Genomic DNA, 9,162 nt, shown 5'->3' on the forward strand with positions numbered 1-9,162 from the left:
GGCTGAACCTCTTCCAGGTGTTACATGATCAGTTTGACTTAACTAAAAATACTTGTACAATCAGAGGAAACTAGTGTTTACTAGTGGAAAATCTAATAATCAATCATGTATAATAAAATATGTATGCGTGATAGAATAAATACCACAATCTTAGTTTTTAACAAATTCAAACATCTGATCTGAACAATAGAATTCAGGAAAAGGGGGCTGAAGTCATTGGGTGAGAGGCAGGGTACAGCCCGGACAGGTCTCCAGTCTGTCTCAGGGCCATCACAGAGAGACATACAGAGAAAGACCATCATCACAATCACATTCACTGCTACAGGTCATTTAGTCACCAATTAACCTAACATCATGTCTTTGGACTGTGGGAGAAAACTGGAGTAGCTGGAGGAATGTATGTATGTATGGATGTATTCAAAGATAAGCCAAAAAGTGCTCTACAAATAAAGAAACCAAACTATTTTATGTGGTTGGTACACAGTGAAGCAAAGGTCAAATCCTCTTAAACACCGCAGCTGTCAAAGTAGCAGCTCAGAGATGAGAACAATTGTTAGATGAAGTGAACTAACAGGATTTTCTTGCTCTCTGTGTTTGTGTGTTCATGCAGCTAAGGGCAGTGGGGTGATCATAGTAGTCATCATACTGTGTCTGCTGCTGCTGGCCATCAGCAGTGTCCTCTACTTCCTGTATAGGAAGGGAATTATCCCACCTGGACGCTCAGGGAATCTGGACATGTGAGTATTGTCTCTGCTACTCAGTACAGTAAATATGTATTAATCCTCAGAAAGAAAAAGAAAATGTCGTCATGTAGTCTTCAACAAATGCACTGTTAAATCCTGGGACTGTATCCAAAATGTTCAAATTATGAGTCAAGTGGACCTGGGAAGACTTATTGTGCCAATCCTCCTTTCTGTCAACAGCACCTCAGAGAGGACCCCCAAAGATGACGTGATAGAGATGGTCACGTTGCAGAGAGTAAGGAAACTGTCGACCTAGAGTCCATGGAGTCATCAACAACGGCCCTGATGAACAGGTAACTATTGTCGTGGATGAATAGTTGAGGATAAAACAGGAACCACACACAGAGAAAATGTCTGCATTTTTCTCACTTATGTGCTTTAAGAACGTCTTTAATGCACTAGAAAAATGATTCCTGGGTTATAATTTCCCCATTTTCTCTTTCAGGTAAGTTTGGCCAACTACTGGCTTGTTCACAAACACTTCCTGTTTTCTCTGATGTTGATCCATAGCAACTCCTCCTCCTCCTCCTCTGTAGATCAGAGCTTCTAAGTAATGTCATGTGTGTGCAGTGTATGTATGTGTGTGTGAAGGTGGGCTTACACTGACACTAACGACTGACTCCTTTGTCCAGCAGGAGGAGCAGGAGGTGGTGGCCTTGGACCGTTTGTGAAGGTGACAAAGGTTAAAGATTGGTGATGTGCTGTGCCTGCTTTGTGATTGCATCATACACTTCATTTGTTCCTGTGCTTGTTCTGATCTGTTCTCTTTTGATTGTGTTTCCGCTGAGAGCTAGTTAGGCCTGACAATGTAACATGTTAGAAGATTTCAGTCTTTGTTTTAAGTTGTTCAATAAGACATTATTTGCTTGTTCTTGATTTTTTTAAGTTTTAAAATAAATGTTGAAATTGTTCTTTTTCCAAAATGTGTGTAAATTCAGTAGAGTACATGTGATTTATGGATGCTTGTGTGTTTCTGCTTTGCAAGAAACTAAGGTCAAATAAAAATGTTTGATTTAAAGACAGGCTATTTCTTTTCTATTGACATTTGTCTCTAACGTATAAAAGAGTAGTTGGAATAGAAGCAGTAGGCCCCAAGCTGCCCTTCTCACTGCAAATCAATTCAAACATTTATTATCCATTTAGAATAAAGTGTTCAACCAACACTTTGAACAAATTACAGACATTAATTATGTGTAGAAGAATCTATTCTTCTAAGACCATTAAAGTCAAACAGTCATATTAATGTAGTGGATGATCAGCATATTCTATAAAGGAAGATGGTTATTTAGTGCATTTCAGAGGTGGTGTGAGATCATTTCCTGAATATCCCAGAGTTGCTCTGTCAAAATACGTCCATATCCAAGAATGAATCCAAATTGAAATAAAAATACTGCAGCTGTGGGGCATCTGAACATGAAACTCACTTTGCAAGACAGGTCAGTTCATTTTTGCTCAGTGATGTATCTGCATTCAACAAAGGTTTTCAGCAGTATGACTCTTGTCTGGAGGATCACGAGTTACATGATACAAAGTAGCAAATGTAAAAGACAATATAATATGGCAGCATTCGCATTTGAAAGCAGACAAGACAACTAAAGCTCCACATTCTACCAATGTCCACACCCACAGTAAATAACACGGGCAAAGACACGTTGGGTAACTTTTTTATCAGAGGAGAAAGAACTATTCAGCTACTAAGTAGCTAAATATTGTGAAGCCAACATCTGATGTTCTGTAGGCTCATTCCTGTCTGTCATCATTTGTTTTCATCTACAAATTAGTGAAATAACAAAAATGGGTCACACTGTCTCTCAGGCTGATAGGGTCTGATAGGGGGACCCTGAACTCACGGGATAAGAACAGGAACAATAAAAACAAATGATGCCTCACTTGACCACACAGGAAATTACTCCTTTGAAACACATTCAGAACAAAACATAAAGTCTCTTAGCAGATGATGAACTGGATGTCATATTCACATGTCCATGTCCAGACGGTTTCAAACTGTCTTTGTACAATGTTACTTTAGACTCAAGGTACACACTGCCTGGCCAGAAACATTTAAGTCAGCTGTGCCTAAACTGTGCGATTCATGTCGACAAACTCCAGTATGTAAATGGCAGAACGTTTGACATATCGTCATTCAGAAAATATCTAGATATTAGATAGATAGATTTACTTTCCCAAAAATTCCCATCAATTTTGGTTAATTGTCTTTTGATTTAGAGCAGGAGTGTTGACCTCTGGGCCTTGGGGGCTGCAAACCTGCTTGTTTTCCCACTAGCCACTGCTGATTACCTGGATCAGGTGTGCTCAGGTGTGCATTGATTGATCCATGGTGTAGATACGTCTGCTTTCACTCTCTACTTCACTTTTTGTGACTCATTACATTATATTGGACTCAGGATGAAATGTCATGAGAACAGAAAATGAGCTTTAATCTGTTTGCCCTCATTCTGAAGACAGAACAATGCAGTTGAGTTGTATAGGAGACAAAAGGTGAGAAGCTGCAGGCACATTGAATCATTTTTTGGTTATAATTTTTGATTTACTTCATACAACATTTACCCAGACACATTTTACTTAATATATAACAGGTTCCAATATTCGATTCTGCATGTTAAAACTGTAAGATGGACAGTTTCTGTGGATTTTCTTTCCTTTCTCCATGTTTCTGTAGCATCCTGACTTTCTCTCCTTTCTATTCAGCAGTAACTCTAAAATATAGAACCCGTCCTTCAATTGAGACTTGAACTAGTTCATCTAGTGGAGATAACACAGGTTCCTAACAACGTGATGAACTGAAGGCTGATCAAACACTGTTTGATCACTTTAGACTCACTTAAGGACTCAGAACTAACTACTTACATTCTGATCTTTCATTTGACAGGTGACTATTTCTGATCAGGCTGTGGTTTCTTTCCAGTTTCCTCTGATTCCCTCTGTGCCCCCTGCAGTGTTTGCAGCCCGTCAGCCTGACCTCCAAGGGTACGTTTGTTTTCAGTTGCTAGTCTGGGATGAACTGTTAGAAAATCGAGCGCTCCTACAACGTGCTGGTGGTCTCTGCTTTTGATATTTTATGCTTCCTGTTCTGCATGTGTGAGCTGGAAATCTTCAAATATTTCAGACCAATAGGATGTGAATTGAAGGCATTTTAAGAACCTGCAGTCGCCCTGGTAAATTTTTATTTCTGTTTATCTTTGTGTTACCTCTACCCTGTGGATTGATGGAGTATTGCAGCAGACGTTGACGTGAAAGGCTTCCTCTCTGAAGTCCTGGTTATTACCAACATGACCAAATGTTTCTCAAAGATCGTGATCGTGTTGATCGTGTCTGAACTGGTTTATTTCCCTTTTGTGTTTTAAGGACATTAATGACACTAAAAAGGAAAAGTGTCAGAAAATGTTAATTACCTGTTTTAAAGGACATTTCTCTTCGTTGGAGAGTCAAAGCAGAGTTAATCCTGGGAATTTTGTGGCTGCTATAATTCTGTGGTTTAGATCTTAGGCCACACATTCAAAGGTGTTGCAGAAATTCAGGTGTGATCTTCAAACATCATCAATTCAACATGTTTAAATCTTTATTGAAAGCTTTACCTTCATTCTTTCCTTTCTTTAACACCCTATTTTCTAACTGATATTATACTGATGTTGATAATAGTTAAAATCTGCATTTGTTTGCAAGACAGATAATTACATAGATCACCTTGCCTTCCTTTATTATACTCGATAACGTGTGACTATGGCTAATATGCTGATATTTGTTGTGAGACGATATAAATGAGCCAAGTGTCAAACAGTTTATGCTGTAATTACTCAGTGTGTGTTGGGCCACAATGTTGCAAATGGTGCAATTTACAGTTTGGTCATTTGTGAGATGAGGTGCTTTAAAGTTTCAGGTAAAAAACTGTGGAATTATGCAATAACATTCTTGTCCTATTATTTTTTTGTTGTTTCCTATTTTTTTCTGCCTCTTGTGAGATCAACACAAACCACATACACCAACACTAACGAGAAAGACCTGAATATATATTCTGTCAAAATTATTCTAGATATGTGACAACATATCATATGTGACAATTCATAATTTAAAAGTTCAATGGTTAAAATATGTACAGTATGGCTTAAAATTAGGCAAAATACCATTAAAACCAGTAAGGGGCACCTTGCAAAATGAATATGAGGCAGTATAACAAGACAGTGGGAAGAGACTGTGAGTCTTTTCCATCAGTCCTTTGCACTAAATTATTGAACCCAATCATTTGGCCAAAAACCTAAGCAGGTCATGCATCTGTTGCTGAGCAGAACATTGTCCACCCTCAGGACACTGCCCCCGGCCTTTTTCTTCTTTTATGGAAACCTTTTCCCTTTCCAGCACTTTGATAAGCACCTGTGAGCATGGAGTGACTCAGTGTGGGATGGTCTGCTGTTAGACAATAACTGACCTTGGAGCAGTTCTGCAAACACTTCAACACAAAACATACAGATGAGACAAAGTTTTATGAGACAAACAACATACAATCTTTTAAACAGTCTTCAAAAGTACACTGACTACTATTGCTGTTATAACTAGGTAAAATGCTAAGGATTAAATGTAGTCATCATTTAATAATACTTGATTTTCCATCACACACTCAAACCCAAATATCTTAATTTCCTTCAAAAATATCCACGTTATTGTTTTATAATGTTTAAATAGTTCCATTAAAGAGCTTGTACTTTCTATCAAACATCAGTCAAAGACGACAAAAATGAAAAAGAAATACTGGGGACTCATGTAGTTTTAATGGATTAGATCCATGCGTTGCTGCCTGTTAGCTATTACAATACAATGCTGCCACCTTGTGGTCACTTTGATGTAATGCAGCGATGCACTAAGTCTGGACTTGCTGTAACGGTTAAAGGACGGTAGAGTTGACCACCATCACTTACACTGAAAAAAGGTTAAGACGAGGTCTCCACGTGAACAGTGTGAAGAGGAGGAAGGATTAAAACTAGCAAAATCTCCACTTCCTGTTTCCTGACTTTTATTTTGTAGTCCCTCTACTCCACTTCCTGTTGTGGCGTTGTTTTTGGTCACCTCATCAGCCTTGATTGTTTTCACCTGTGCCGCTGCCTGTTTTAACGCAGCTCTGAGAACTTTCCAGTCTGCTTCTCTAGTTTGATGTCTGTTTATTGAGCTCTTGAATGTATGAATACGCAACTCTCTGATGGAAACTGTCTTAAGGATAAGGATTCTGGAACTTTACTGTACTGATCGGACCTGGATAGGTATTGTGGACTTGGACCTGGAAGTCCAAGTTTTTGGATGGTGGATTTTTCCCCACCAAGTACGGATGAGTGTGTCCCTCACTCCTGCCTCTAAGCTTCCTCTCTCCTCAGTCGATCCCTTCCTCCAGGCCACCGTCCGTCTCCTCCAGTCCTCCTCAGCAGCTTGCCCTCTCCACCAACCCCGTCATCCTGCCTGGCTCCCGGCTTTCACTACCCCTCCGGGAAGGTAGCGTATGACTTTACAGAAGTTATCATCTTTATCAGTTCATGAACTCTTATCTCTGTTAATATCTATTGTATAGAGCCTGGAGGTTGTTCAATTGCCTTATTGGAGTCTAAATAAAAGGTTAGTGACTGTTAATTGTCCAAGTGGAAATAAAGAATTAAACCAGGTGCCAAATAAAAACCAGAGCAGCACTTGATTGTGTTTCTTAAAAAAAAAAAAAAAAAGGAAAAAAGAAAAGTTTGTATACAGGCAGAGACCCAGATGAAAGTTAAGTTGTTTTTAAGTGCTGGTAATAAAAAGCACAGAGAAAAAGCTACGGGGGAAAATAAACATTTGAAAAGCTCTGTTGGTCCCCAATTTCATCCCTACTCCCAAAATGTGAAAGACATGAATTTGCCCTGGTGCCCACTAAGCCAGTCTGCTAGCTGGTTAGCTAGCCAGGTCATCGCAATATTTAGATTTAATTATTTTTAAGTTTCTGAGCAGGAGGAGAAGTGAGGGATTTTAATTGAAAATTCAAAATTTCCTTTGTGGAAGTTGATAAATATGAACAGTTAGTAGTTGACGTGGGTTTATGGGGAATTTTATTGGACTAAAGTTTAAAAATCTATATTAGCAGTTTGTTCAATTGTCCACATATATTGATCTGATTTAAGTAAACTTCAGTTCAGTTTTACTTACTTTAAAAAGTTTTATCACAGGTAACTTGTATAAAACTCGGCGATAGTTCCTGTGTGCATTGTGTTTTTCCACGTGCTAATCTGCAACTGGTTGGTCCAGTCAGTTGGTAAACCTCAGCCAATCAGCACCAGCACCTTTTTTAACCCCTAGGCCCTCGATTCAGCCTGTGAAACGCTATAAGCTCCGGACGGACCTGAGCTTAGTCACCTAATGCAGGAACAGCAGTGTCCACGACACATGCTGGGTGTTCACTTCTGAGTGATGGGTTCGTAGGGAATAAATTACTAATTGGCTTGTGAACTGTATTTTTAGAGCTGATGTTGTGTAACTCATGGTTCCTCTCATCTCCGGATGAGCTCAGTCCAAACTTATGATATTTCCGGTGCAAACAGCCTTTTTAAAAAGAACAAATTAAGAAATGTTTCTGAATACAAGTGACCCAAAGGTTAACAACAGCAATAAACACTCAAACCCTTAGGTGTCACTTTCCACCTTCTTTGGTACTAACACCACTGTATATGCAACTTATCTTCAGCGTCACAGGGTCAGCGGTTCGACTCCCGGTCCCTCCTGGCTACTTATGAAAGTGTCCTTGGGCAACACACCGAACCCCATGTTGCTCCCGGCGGGTCAGGTGAGCACCACCACCACCGTCGGTGTGTGAATGAGAAGCAACATTGTAAAGTGCTTTTTGATTTAAAAAAAAAAAAGATTCCCATCAGCATTGTGATGTAATCTTTCATATTCACAAGCTTTCAGGAGTCAGGATGTGGTTGGTCTGGTGTCAGTGTGAAGACCAACACGGCTAAACTAACTAAAGTAGGAGTACAGTGGCGCACACTGGCGTCTGCCCTTTCTGAAAGCAAACTTCGTGAAGCCCACTTGCCTCCACTGTGTGTTTAAGGTGACGCATGCGAAAAGCAGTAGTTGCAGCGACTTCTGGAAACTAGCCGGACACGAGAGCCCATGTTGATGTTCGAATCCGTGGCTTGTAGTGAACTTCTGCACTAAGCCCATATGTCTGACACAAACTATATATTTATGACAAAAATAACAGAAAAGGCAAATCAAGATTCGCACAGGTTCAAACGGCTTCTGTCAGTGACATGTTGATGATCGCACTGATTTTCAGCTCTTTGAGGACAGCAGTACCTCTACGATCTCCTCTGGATAAGTCTTCAGGTTTTCCAACAAATATGTCAAATTATATTTCTAAGCAGCAATTTGTTTATTTGTTTCAGATTCAGTTCAACACCAATTGAATTGAAATTAATAGCTTTATGCAACAAGGTGATGGTTTTCATTGTACCTCCGTGTCAGGACAAGTACTTTTTATTCTTTTGAAGTATTCCAAGGGAACAGCGTGCGCGCACACACACAGGAAACAGACTTTCAAAATAAAACCCTTTCGTCATTTTTTTTTTTTTTTTTTTTTTTTTTTTTTTTTTTAGCATGTCATAGCTAAAATGATTTTATGGTGAAGTCTACAAACAGTAGAAACACACCACCAAATTAAAAGCCCTTTACCTTTTATTTTTTCAGTATTAGAAGGGTCTTCATTTATAATTCTTTACTTTTCTGTACACTTTGTCAACTTTTTACTTTCTTTGTTCCTTTTTACTTTTTTTTTCTTTCTTCAGTGAGTTCAACTTTTCCAAGACTTTTGTTTTATTTCTCCTATTGTCATCTTCTTTCTTTATCCTTTGGTTCATATCTCTTCAGCTTCTTGCATCTTTTCAAAGTCTTCGCGTTTGCGGCTTTGAACGTGCGAACGCCTCCGCTCTCGGCAGCTTCCTGGCGGTCGACGTCTACCGTGCTACTTAACAGCTCTGCCACGTAATTTCTTTCTAGTTTTTATTTTTTTCCTACCTGCCTTCGTCACCAGCTCAGTTAATGGAAGGAAAAAGACTTGCTAACAACCATGTCTACAAGCTTACAGGAACCACAAGCCGACATTTAAAAAAAAATCAAATTAGTTAATTAATTAAGTACATCTTCTGTTGAATATACACCGATCGGGTATTTTAGAACCACCTGTGCAATTTAATACAATCCAATACAGCAGCTCTGCCATGAGTTCTACTTTTACAATGTTAGAATTTCTTTTTTTTTTTTTTTTTTTTTTTTTTTAGGTTGAACCTGTCAGAAAGGGGCTAATTCTGCTGTTCGTCTTTATAGAGGTCATAGTGAGACATACTGGAATGCATTAGAAGAAGAGGTGGTTCTAATGATTTGGCCACTT

At 39.1% G+C, this 9,162-nt stretch overlaps 1 long non-coding RNA gene across 1 annotated transcript; it reads left to right on the top strand.

The window, feature by feature from the left end:
- The first annotated feature begins 606 nt into the window (after positions 1–606).
- Positions 607–1,733, top strand: LOC137100530 (uncharacterized). Its single transcript, XR_010910925.1, has 3 exons — positions 607–737; positions 924–1,036; positions 1,376–1,733. It is a non-coding gene; the product is annotated as an uncharacterized lncRNA (long non-coding RNA).
- Positions 1,734–9,162: the final 7,429 nt, after the last annotated feature.

The sequence above is a fragment of the Channa argus genome, chromosome 15 (assembly GCF_033026475.1).
Source record: "Channa argus isolate prfri chromosome 15, Channa argus male v1.0, whole genome shotgun sequence".
Classification (NCBI taxonomy): domain Eukaryota; kingdom Metazoa; phylum Chordata; class Actinopteri; order Anabantiformes; family Channidae; genus Channa; species Channa argus.